The sequence below is a fragment of the Cotesia typhae genome, unplaced genomic scaffold, assembly GCF_013202065.1.
Source record: "Cotesia typhae breed Kobodo isofemale line unplaced genomic scaffold, CoteBio_Ctyphae scaffold_13, whole genome shotgun sequence".
Taxonomy (NCBI): domain Eukaryota; kingdom Metazoa; phylum Arthropoda; class Insecta; order Hymenoptera; family Braconidae; genus Cotesia; species Cotesia typhae.
Window position 1 is genome coordinate 3,102,913 of NW_027423774.1, and position 13,174 is coordinate 3,116,086.

The following is a 13,174-nucleotide window of genomic DNA, read 5'->3' on the forward strand; positions in this document are numbered from 1 at the left end:
GCCATTTTCGACCGAGAAGATGAGCAGGGAACTGTCAATGAGGGCGAAGGGGAATAGCCGGTTGTATGTTCTGGTACGATCTGCGATTTATACGAGGAATTTATTTATTTAAAAAATTATTTAGAATTCTTAGATGTTTTGAATTCGAAAAAATTTTCTTTTAGTGGTTAAATTGGTGAGGAATGAGTAAAATTTTTATTTATACTCAGAAGGAACTAAATAGAAAAATTTATTAAGATTATGGTTGCTTTTTAGGGTTTCAAATTTATTTATAATAAATCTACTATTATTTTTAAATTTTATGAATGAAATAAGAAATACCAGTCCTTTTCTTTATAAAAACTCTAAAAATTCCTTTTTAAAAATTTAAATCTAAAAAAATATATAAGCATCAATTGTGCTCAAAAGTTCTCAAAAATTTAAACTATTAACTGTCATACTCACAGTAAATTACAAACCATCTCCAGGCAAAGAATTGAAATAATAACAATAAAAAAAAAAAAAGTATATAAAATAAAATAATTCGGAGACGCGATTATTGGGTCATAAAATTACAAGTGGATCAAATGAATCAATTGAAAGCGGTGCGCTTGGTACACTCGAGGAGTAAAGACTCAACAATACATATTTATATATCTATATACACTTGGATCAGTTGTATAAAATATTTGAGTCGTTAAAAAATTTGTCGATAAAATTCTCAAGCGAAACGATAGGACTAGAAGGATCTTGAAAAAAGTTTACTCGATATTCCGAAACTCAAAATGGAACCGAGTGATGTAAGCGCAGGAACAAGAACAAAACAACTTCCAAAAAAATCCACGAAGAAGAGGAAGAAGAAGAAGAAGAAGAAGAGGAGGAAAGTATAAATAAGAGGACGAAGATAATAAAGAACGAGTAAAAAATAAGAAGAAGCTCAGTTCCGTGGGCAGTCTCGCTATAGTCGTTCCTCCCACGTAGTTATCTGCGCATGCGTCGTGCCTCCCTTAAAACAATGCCTCAACCAATCTGGCAAGACAAAGAACCTTGCAGCTGATTGGTTAGCCACTAAGAACCAATCTTTCGTGTTTCGAGGCACACACATACTTAAATATGTACACCGAACATTACACACGTGAGTGGAGTATCGGCTCACCTCTTCTCTTGAGTCTATACTCTACATTCTAGATCGAGCCTGGCTAGTGACCCCATCACCTCTTTTCTGGCTCCTTTGTCCCATCCCTTTACTTAGCTCCAAGCATTCCTCACCCACATCAGCCCGGTATAGGATGATATAAGCTTCTTTTATGAAACTCCAAACTCAAAGTAGCTTCTAGCTTCTAGTTTGGACAATCCGACTCTGAACTCCGGAGGTATTTTGACATCATTACTGCACTGGAAGTGATGAAAGTCAAATAAATTAATCGGTCATGCTCGGTAACTAGAATGATAATGATTATGATGATGATGATGATGATGATGGAAAAAGAGAGAGTTTCAAAGCTTCTTACTCCCTGCTCCTTAGTTTTCTCTGACTGACAATCAGTACCGGTGCCTGGTGCTCATTAGCCATATCTTCTTTGCCAAGAGTCGGAGCTACGGCTGCGCAGGTACTCTTTTATATTTCTGAGAAAATAAGATAGATAGAGGATCTAAGAACTTAGGAAACTCAACTCAATTAGACTGAGAATAAACTCACTTTTATTTTTATTTTTATTTGATTTGATTTAATTATACTGGCTGCTGGATTTTATTTGTTTTGATTTGCTGGTAAGTGAGTTACTTATGAAGAAAGAGAGGGTGAATAAAGAATATAAGAAGAAACTTTTCGGGCAATCGGGTGATGATTTAGATAATTGCGCGACGAAATATCCTATGCAGAAAAAAAAAATTAACTTTAATTAAGAAAATAACTTTGAAGAACTTTATAATCTTGATTAATTATCATGACAATTTTTAATATTTTTAAAATCAAATTTATTAGTGAGGTAATAAAATGAGTCGAAGGATCTAGTAGTGATTACCAAATACAGTCAGACCTTGATAATTTTATGATAATGAAAAAATTTGTTTAGATAATTTTTACGTTTTGAAAAAGTATACTTGAAAATTTTTTTTCTGGATTTAAAAATTAAATCCTTTAAAATGATCTTAGTTAAAAAAAAAATTTTCTTCGTCAAGTTAATTTTTTTTTAATCATAATATAGTGGAAAATTGCCAAAAAATGATCACTGAAATTATCAACAACCAGACAAATTTTCAATTTTTTTTTCTATCAAACAATAATTAAGAAAAAAAAATTTCTAAATTATGAATGAAACTTTTTCTTAATATATGTAAGCTTATTAATCATTAACCTTTCTTTATTATTCACAAATAATAAAAGTCCAAAAGCTTTAAATTCCAATAGTAATCCCCGAACAATGACATTGAACCAAATAAATAAATAAATAAACATACGGGAGTCCACGAATTTTCTAACAACACAATTCGTCATACAATTCTATTCTACATCGTCAACAATTGCCCATGCGAATTATTAACCTCTGATTTTTAATTATTATATAACAAATAAACAAAAAAAAAGGCAGTCGGGAATAATTTCCACACATACTCACACATCTGGAAATCTATAAGCCCAAACGTGGAAATATTATTAAGGACAATGAGCATTGAAAGACCGTCAATTATTTATTTAAGTAAAATAAAAAGACTTTGAGCCGAAATATTTAGCAATTGAGAGCGCTAACAAATTTACTCGATAATAATGATTATAATTATAGTCGGCTTATGTATTCTATACATAGTACCTGAGCAGAGGGTTAAATTTGTTGGCACTAATTTGTAAACCTCTCGGCGCTCAATACAGCCGCCTAATAATGCGCGAGTATTTAGTACACGAATATTTATTATTTATTTTTATTTTTATTTCACCACACGGTTTAAAATATTTCGGGCGGTATCCCGTGTACTTTTTTTTCTTTAACGTTCCCTTTACACGGTTCTTTACGATCACATTGACATAACTAATATTCCTCACACTCACGAGCAGGGGAGGGATCCCGTGAACCGTGAGAGGCGGACAAGAAAGCGCAGCGATAACCGGAGAGAAGTATACGAGTAAGGCATGTATAATAGAGAAGAGAAGAGAAGCATTAATAAGCGTAATATATCAGGGAGTCTTTTGTTAGCCTCGAACGTCTTTCAACGCGTCAGCTACGCGGCTTGAGACGTCGCGAGAGAGAGAAAGTCGAGGTGGTATGCTGCTTATGCTTATATGATACTTATATTCATATCCAGACAATGTGACGCTGTGTACATGAATGACACTAAACAACGCTCTGAACTCTGACGCGGCCGATATGTCACTCTCTTACTTTTTGAGCGTGTGTGAGGCATGTGAGGACACATGTGAGAATGTGACGAAGGGAGTGGAATTTTTGTTGATACATTCACTTGTCACTTGAATTTCAATTGGGCTTAAAAAAAATTTTTTAATTTTTTTATTGGAAGAAATTAAAAAAAAAAATTTTGTGAAAATTTTTGTATGGGCAAATGGAGAAATATAAAAAAGAGAAATTTTGTTTATAACTTAAGAATATATCAGAAAATTATTCCAAGATAAATAATTAATAATTTTTTTTTCTAAACAATTATAAATATTATAACAACCAAAAGCCAGAGGGAATAGATGAGCCAGTGAATGATAAAAACGAGTATTGGCATTGTAATTGTAAGATATAATGCCGGTCGAAATAGTGACGAGGTTTGAGCTTGAAGGTGATTACTTTGGGGTGTCAATGTATTACTGCAGTGGACCGCGTAATACGATATTGATGATTTTGATGAGAGGCTCTACTACTGGTAGTATATGGTATATAGTGTAAAACAGTCCATGCGCCAGAGTAGAGTAGTATATTAATTGTGACGGGAGTTGGTGAGATAAACGATAAACATTTTGCAAAAGCCGCTACTATACTCGGCGGGGAGGATTCAGAATAGAATCTGGATGCAGTTGGAAGGGGATGGGGTGGAAGCCGGATCGGCGTTGACACAAAGCACCCGTAATCCGTTTATCTTCGCTCCGGGCACTCCGCGTCCACGTGTTCCACCGCGAAGCGGCAAACAAACTACCGATGAATCCCCACCAATTCATTGCAAGACGTTTTCATTTAAAGATTATTATTATTACTATTATTATTATTTCTAAATACAATAATTATAAAAATTAGAGAATAAATCTTCATGGAGAGAATTAAATGATAGAATTTACTTAAAAATTTTCTTATAAAATTCTTGAATTTTTCTTGATTTAACTCAATAAATTCTATTAAAATAAATTATTATTAGTTATGAATGAAGTTCAAAAAAATATAGTAGTTAATTAATTAAAAAAAAATTTCAATTTCAAAATTTCTCCAGAATTTTTTTATTAAATTTCAGTGACTTTGTAAAATTCATTGTTTGTAAAATCGGCTTAATTTTATCAAATATTATTGTGACGTTTTCGTTAATTATAGGCAGGTTGATCGGTTTATAAAATATATTAAATTTCGGATGTTAACCCCCCGCAGAGGGCTCAATGCCGTGGCCTATTTCAATGAGACACTTTGATCTCTTCACTCACACTTTGAGCTTCCCGCTGGGGAAAGGAAAAAGTTCTTTCAGGCAGCTTTGTCCTCAAAAGTATATAATATAGAATACAAAATACAAAATAAAGCAGAGCTTTTAGTGAGTGAGTTGCTAAGACACCCGTTTCCCATCTCCCTGGTGTTGATCAACTTCCAACGAAACTCCACATGTTCGCTGCACGACGTCGTGATAAATTACCTCAGATACCAACCAAGCAGTAATGCTTTTTTAATAAATAGTATTATTTATCGCTCGCTACTAATAGGTCTATTTATTTTTTTTTTTTATTACGTACTACGTACTACAGGACCCTCACCTGCCAGAATGAAGATAATTGATTTCTTTTTTTGATAAATAGATCAGATATTTTTTGAGGAAGGGGACTTGTTAATTTATTTTTTGACATACCCAGATCATTTTTATTTACAAAATTTATTTTTGTTTTATTTTGGTAAAATATTAATAGTAATGATCATAATAATAAATGTAAAAGTGTGGATATTAATTATTGAAGAGACAAAATGAGGAGTATGTAAGAGCAAATCCCCTGTGCAATGTCTGTATGATCACTAGTCGATTGAAGGATTCAAAGAATTTAAATGAGAGTAGACGGATCCAGTCCCTGGGGTGTTGGCGGCACGTACAGTGGAGAACAGCTCTGGTGTTGACTACCGTCGCTGATTGCTGCTGCATCTTTGATGACCTTGCCCAGACGGAGATGGGAACTACAAGGGCTCGCCATTTTTTCACCCTTTTTTCCCCGCACCCTCAAACCCTTTACAAACAACCAAGACGAGATTGATATTTTAACAGACTGGGCTATATATATATATATATATATATATATATATATATATATATATATATATATATATATATATGTATATAAGGCCTTGATTATAATAAATATGTAGTGTAGATTTGTTTGAAAATCGTTCTTATTTTTTATAAAAATTGGAAGATTTTATATAAAAAAAGTCACTGAACTTTAGGACAAAAATTTCACACAAATTTGGAATTTTTTAAATGGTTTACATAATCATAATAAATTTACGATTAAAAATTTTTTGGACTCTTATTATTCATAATCTTATAAATTCAATTACATGAAAGTCTTAAAATCATTCAATTGTGAATAATAAATTTTTTGACAGAAGCGCGCAAAGCGTATTCGATTTTCTAGTAATGATAAAATTAATCAATTATTATATTTTTTTATCAAAACCTCAAAAAAAATATTTTTGGTTTTTAATTTTGAATTTTATTCCATCATAAAAATAATTCTTGAGAATAAAAATTTTAAATCTTTAAACTAAATTAAAAATTTTTTGTAATAAAAATTTCTATAAAAATTCTTTTTCAATTCTAAACCTTTAAAAATAATCCTCATAAAAAAATATCAGATGAACTTAATGTTACAGATCAACAGCCAACGGTCGATTCAATTCCAAAGTGCACTATCATTATCCAGAACCAGTTAAATAAAAGTATCAAGGTATGTATAATCACTTGAATTCATTTTATTGTATTCATTTCACTGTCAATGAGATCCAAATTTAGTGTTACACGTTTAATTCCTGTAATCAAAGCCGTCAGAATAGCTATCAACTCTCATATATTACAACTAACATGTTACATGTTATAATACCGGTGTCGTAGGGCCTAAATATTTCGACTACACAAGAATACGAAAGGTTAACTTTATTATAATGTATGAACATACAACTAAACACTTATAACTTAACAGTGCAACAAATATCGTAATAGAGAAAGAAAGAGTGTACGTGAGTATGTGTTGTAAATATAAAGCTAAAGCCAAAGCCAAGTGTCGAGTAAGAAGTTTGATGTACGTATAAAGCGAGGCATTCATCTGTGCTCACACATCAAAGGTTTCACTATTCATTCTACTCGTTCTGCTTTGTAGTTTCTTCACCCGTTTTTGTTAGAGCCTACATCCATAAAATTAATGCACAAACACCTATATGTATACAACTGAGAACTAAGAAGCCTTGTTACAACAAAGACTCTAGTATGAGGTATCAGTTCCCGCTATTAACAGTAATTAGTTGGAATAATTATTAATTTAAGTTACTAATTATAACTGACAGTCACATTGATATTTACACTGTCTAATGAGCCACAACATTTCTGTCTAATTTATTTCAAATTTTTTTAATTATTAATTCATATTAAATTTTTTGGCATTCCGGAGTCCGATGTGCCATTTAAAATCCTAAAAAGTAACCAGAATCTGATTAAATTCTACTACTTAGTTTTTTTTCAGTGGACTTATCAAACAAAATAAGTTCTATCAATTTAAAATATTAAGTAAATAATTTTGAAGAACCATTTTTTTGATTTGAGTAAAAAAATTCTTAAACTAAGAAATTTTTCTTGGTTTCAGTAAATTTTACTTGATTCAAGAATTTTTTGTCTTGATTCAAGTTAATTTTTTTTTCTGTATACAAAATTTCAAGATCATTTGCCATAAAAAAATTTTCTTAATTTTTTCAAACATTTCAATGAACATATTAATAAACATTTTCACTGGATAAAAATAATGAATTCGATAAAACTTAAATAAAAAGACTTTTATTAGAAAAAGTGAAACTCACGGTGGATCAAAACGTCTTTATTCCGATAAAGGAATCAGCAACAGAATAAAATAAAGTAAAAGAAAAAATAATAACTTGGTACGAAGTGTGAAGCTGGAGCAGAAGTGTATTATTTCCAAGCATCACAGATCACAGCAGGACGTATTATCAAGTCGGCTAACCGGTAATGTGTTTCTGATTGCCGGCACGACTATATTTCCCGGTGCAGTGGTTCCCATCTTTCTCGGGCTTCAGGCGGATAATCCTGATTACACTCCCGATAAACTTAGTGACCTTAGTGACCCTACGGGTCGTGCAATGCATACTTATATCATACATAATACATTGCGGTTCAGTCTCAGTCTCGAGTCACAGCATTAATATGAGTTAAGTCTTAATTTCTTAACTCGAGTCGAGTTTCACAAGGAACAAGGACTTTTATTTGTTCGCATGAGAACCTTTCAGGCTTGGTTATATACAACTTATATTCACATACTGAAGACGCGATAATGTGAAAGATGATGCTGACTGATGAATAAAGTGCTTAATCATCTCATAGCCCGTCTCATCGAGTATCTCGTGGTCGCCGCGAATATCGTCAGCATCATCACGAATAACTTGATCGATAGCGACCGCATATTTTTTTAGACTATTATTATTATGATAAAAATTTAGGTAAAATCATTTTTATTTATTTAGATTTAATTTATGAATATTAAAAAAAAAAAAAAAAATATTTTTTCAATGTTTTTTTCTATTTCGCGGATTTTCGCGGTTTTCCGCGGATTCATATCATTTAAATGAACCTCGGCGTATGAGTGCTTATTTTAAAAGGAATTTTATGATCTATAAGAAATTATAATTTAAATTTATTATTATTAATATCATTACTAGTTATAATGAATTCAGAACGAAATTGGTTTCTACCAAATCCTGTCTGGCTCATCAAATCGCAAGATAGGCTCATCAGCTCATCACATCTGACTGCTAAGAGAGTAAATTCACTGACACTGGATATACTAGATCTGATGCAGGATCTGACGGGCAGTGACTGCCGACACGTGCGCACCTCTCCCTCCCCATAATCGAGAGGGTGTTTTGTGTACATCAACTGAGATCAAACACGCGTCCTTTTTATCTGCTTTGATTTTTTAAATTGAAAAAAGATGATCGGCTGCTTTAATTTTTAGATAAAATCTTTCAATTTGGATTTAAATCGACTGGGTTAGAATCTGGTCTGTGTATTAAGTATAACAGAGCTCAGAAATAATTGTTTTTAAAATTACCATTTTTTTATAAACATTTTATAGAAAAAGTCTTTAAATAATAATTTAGATAAAAATTCATCTTCATTAAAAAAATCTCTAAATTTTTCTGCAAGTACTTAAAATAAATTAAAATATTTATCAAAAAATTAATACTTGCAATTACGCAATTATAAAATCCCAAAAATTTTGATTTATAAAAAAATAAACAATCACATAATGCATTTATCAACAACACCAAAAAAAATTTCTGCATAAAGTATATTTTATATATTGTATACTGTATACTTACACTCATCATATCCGAGTCCATTAGACTAATTAAACTCTAGCAACCCGCGAGCTTGAGAGGAAAAATATTAAAAATACCGGACAAAACATCCCGAATAAAACGCTCGACAATACGCCGGTGAAAAACGGTGAAAATAATGATAAAAGCAACTAAATGTCAGGAGCATAATTCCGAGCGGTTAAACTCGTCGAGGTTCATCAGCCCGGTTCCAAGTGAAGGTACAAGCACCAGTACAAGTATGAATCCACACTCTCAGTTCCATCTTCCATCTTCCATCTCTTTCTTCGTCTTGGCTAATGCTGATGTTGATGCTGAATGGTTACCAGCTTGCTCCTATTCCTACTTAAGCTCGCTGAACAGAAAGGTAACGGCGATAGTTCGTCTTGCTCTTCTTGCAGCATCACTCCCACCCCCCACACTTGAGGCACCATTCAGAGCTCTTCCTACTCTTGTCACTCCCTCGTAATTAATCACTCCCCTCTTCTCATTCTCAGTCTCAGATCTGTACAGTTTTTGTCCATCTCCATCCTCCATCCGAGTCCCGAGGAGTTACAAACTAAGACCGGCCAAGACTTGGCACTGGAGGCTCAAGACTCAAGACAGCATGGCCGCGAGGTCCCATTCTGTAACGTCTAATGGAGAAATCTTCAGTGTGTACATTAAAATACTCACCTATACATTATATTCATTCCTCGACTTCTTGCACCCGCATTTTGTAAATCATCCATCCAACAATTCTTGTTTTTTTTTTTTATTAAAAACACCTGAAATTACAATGGCTAGAGACACTTTTCTTAGACGCCCGCAATGGTCATAGAAATTCTCCTGAATTACTTTCGCACTTAGAATGGAGTTATGTTTGGACTAGGATCTTATATAGGCTGCTGGAAATTTGGAAACAACAATGGAAAATAATTTTGAGGGAGTTGTATGTTGCTTCCAAGTGTCATTTCATTGCCCGAGGGGAAAATTTGAGAAACAAAATATGCAAAATATTTTTTAGATTACTGAGATACTGACACAAGAATTTGTTAATATTTTATTTGAATTTTGTTCTATGCGCTAGTAAAAGGAAAATTTTAAACTAAAAAAAATATTTTTAAGAGTTTAACTATCTTAAAATTTACTTAAAAATTTAAAAAAATATAAATCAATAAAATCATTATTAGAATATTAAAAAAATTACAATAAATAAATAAATTAGCAATAGAAAATTTTAGATAAAATTTTATACCTAAAAATATAAATGTGATGTATCATACAGACCTATACACATAAATATTTATTAAAAATTCCAAAGGAAGCGGAAGGGGCAGATGTGAAAATAATTTTTCAGAACGATGACTTTTCGCGCTTTTTTAACGTTCATAAATATTTACCGAATATGAGAGAAGCGAATCCGAGGGTGGGCTGTGCCATTCTCTTGGATTTAATGAACCGCACTGATTTCTCCGTAGGGCAGGAGCGCTGTTTGTACATCCATCTTCCGGTGGCGTCCCCCGCAGTTTAGTTCCTCATATTCTTCCATTTTTCTTCAGTTCCATCTCCAATCTCTAATCTCGAACCCTCAGCGAATTTTCAGCGATACCAAGATCCGAGAGCCGCCTTTAAATAAATCATCGCTCAAGGACACTCGAGATCGACAAATGAACAATATCATAATGTGTAGATGTAGATGCGGATGGATGTATGTGCATAAATTTAGGCAATGAGGCCTGTGTCTCATCTCATGACCGATGCCACTTGAGAGGCCCATCGAGTAGCCTCTAGTAGTCTACTCTCGGAATATAACGGCGATCCACTTATTCGCCGGGTCGCCAATCCAAATGAATTGGATAATTTCATCAGCTCGTTGCTGGCCCTTTGTTGCCTCCTGGGAACTCTCAATGCTCCGGTAGACCATCATCTCATCCATATACTATATACACACAAACATCGGCGAAGTATACTCTTCTCATATTTTTTATCGTTCTCATGGTGTAAGTTGTATGAGTCTGGCCAGCAACCTTCTTCTTCTTCTTCTATTTCTTCTTCTTTTAAGATTTTCTAGAGCTTTAGAATCCGTACAAACTTACATTTTTGTAATTATTTAATTTAAAAAATATTTTGTTTTTTACTTTTGATATTTTTTTATCAATAACATTATATTTGATAAATTCGTGAGCAATTATTAGTATTAAGTTTAAGAAATTTAAATCAATTAGATGCAGAGTTAATGATTAATAAATTGATAAAATGTCTAAACAAGAACTTATAGATAAATTTTGATGTTAATGATTATTTAAAGGCATTTTTTATAAAATATAAAGTACTTTATTCAATTAAATTGATGATCACGAATTATTTTATAATCAGGCTTGACAATTTATTTAATTACATTAAATTAGGTTGAAATTATTTTATTTTATTTTTGGTTTTAGTTATAAAAACTTGTTGATTAAATTAAATATTTTTTATTTCATCACAAATATCCCTTAACTAAGCCTCATTACCCGACGGTATCTCGAAGAACACTTGCTCCTAATAGTAAAATAATTAATATTTACATCGTAAAAATTTCCAATTTTATTATCAAATTTTAATAATAAATTATTGTGAAGGTTCAGGAATTATAAAATTTTTTATAATTTACCAGAGAGAGAGAGAGAGAGAGAGAGAGAGAGAGAGAGAGAGAGAGAGAGAGAAATAGTTTGATAAAACAAAATTCATGTCAATCCACACATCAAACCTCGGAATACAGAACGTAGGGTTCCCAGTTCCCATCAGCTCCAGAATATTTATATACATATATAATAATAATATGAGAGTAAGAGGTGAGGCAGGGTGTCCCAGGCAGCGTCGGTTGGTTGGTTCGGGTAACCAGCTCGTGAAATTCAATTACCGCGAGGGGCTAGGGTTCCTACCCTTACATCCACCCTCCCCGAGCCCAAACTCAAGGTATTTGAGTGACAGCTCCGAGCGAGAAAGCGCCCGGAAATCGGACGCAGGAGATCGACTCCGATTCCACATTCTACATACACACCGAGGGTGTTTCATCCACCATCCACCATCAACCATCTTCATGCATGCCGATATATAGACGTTCTCTACTCAACACTTCCCTTCCAACCTTACATTTATCTTCTATCTTCTGTCTTCGGCTGATCGGTAGCTTGCTCGCTTGCTAGCTTAATAGGGAGACACACGACTTTTGGGGTAGATAGCGAAAAGCCAAATTAAAACTCTGGTATATAAATGTGTGCTCATAGTCGGCGTGTCAAGATTATTCTGATGGTTGATGCTGGATCCTGGGGAACGTGAATCTAAACAAGGAATTCAGCAATACACTGATACTTGATAGAATTTTTGAATATTTAATCATTTTAAATTGATAGAATTCATTTCATTTGACAAGTCCACTGAAAAAAAACTAAATAGTCGAATTTAGTCAGGTCCTGATTAGTATTTAGTATCAATTAATTACTATTCACTATAATTCCATTATTATTTACTTTACTTTAGTTTTTTTCTGTAAATAATTTATTAACTACTCAACTAGTTGATTTTTAGCAGGTATTAATTTCTATATTTAAGCCAATAACAAACAAAATAATAATTAAAGTAAAAAAGCTAGGCCTAAATTTCTACTAGACAAAATCTAGTCAGCAAACAAAGTTTGCTTTAAATTTCCCAGGGAATTTCCGACTTCCACTTTCGAGGACGTTAAAAATAACTGTAGGTGAGTAGAATGGGCAGTAGGAAGGGGGTAGGGGGAAGGGCTCAGTCCAGGCGAAACACGATAACGATAACAATAGCTTTGAGCGGACATCCGCCAAAGTCTCGCCTGGCCGTTCCGTACCCACGGTCTCTCTATCTTCATTCTTTCCTCCGCAACTCCTCTTACCTTTTTCTGCACTCTCTACCTTCCACTTTCAGCTCCGGCTCCAGCCCTCAGAAATATTCACGCTCAACTTCCAGATATCTCCAGTCAGGACTGTTTAAAAATTTTTTTAGCTTTAAAAAAAAAAATTAATTTCAATTAGGAAAAATTTTTTTGAACGAAAAAAATTTTTGGTTTTTTAATTCTTGCTTAAAAATCTGCTGAAAATTGTAAGTCATTGTAATGATGATCATCTTTGGTTAGAGTAAGTAGAGTCAAAATTCAGCATGAGCATCAGAAGCTAAAGCAAACGAATATAGGCGATAGGCAATGAAACGTATCAGAGTCAGAGGCATCCTGGATTGGCTGCCGATGAATAGAGGCTAATGAACGCCGGTGTTCTCGCATCACATCGTGTAGTCTGTTCGGGCATAGCACCGCAACCGCCATCATCATCATCAGCATCAGCGTCAGCGTGAGCCACATATCTCAACTCTTTCGCAGACACACAATCACACATGTCATTCCCGGTACACGTACGGCCCTCAAAACT

At 33.3% G+C, this 13,174-nt stretch overlaps 1 protein-coding gene across 1 annotated transcript in view; it reads left to right on the forward strand.

The window, feature by feature from the left end:
* Soxn (SRY-box transcription factor soxNeuro) overlaps nucleotides 1-13,174 on the forward strand; it is a 216,668-nt gene that overhangs the window by 111,820 nt on the left and 91,674 nt on the right. The window contains exon 4 of the transcript XR_012480518.1: nucleotides 6,033-6,106. The gene's annotated coding sequence lies outside the window, so the exon portion shown is untranslated. The remainder of the gene's footprint in view (nucleotides 1-6,032; nucleotides 6,107-13,174) is intronic.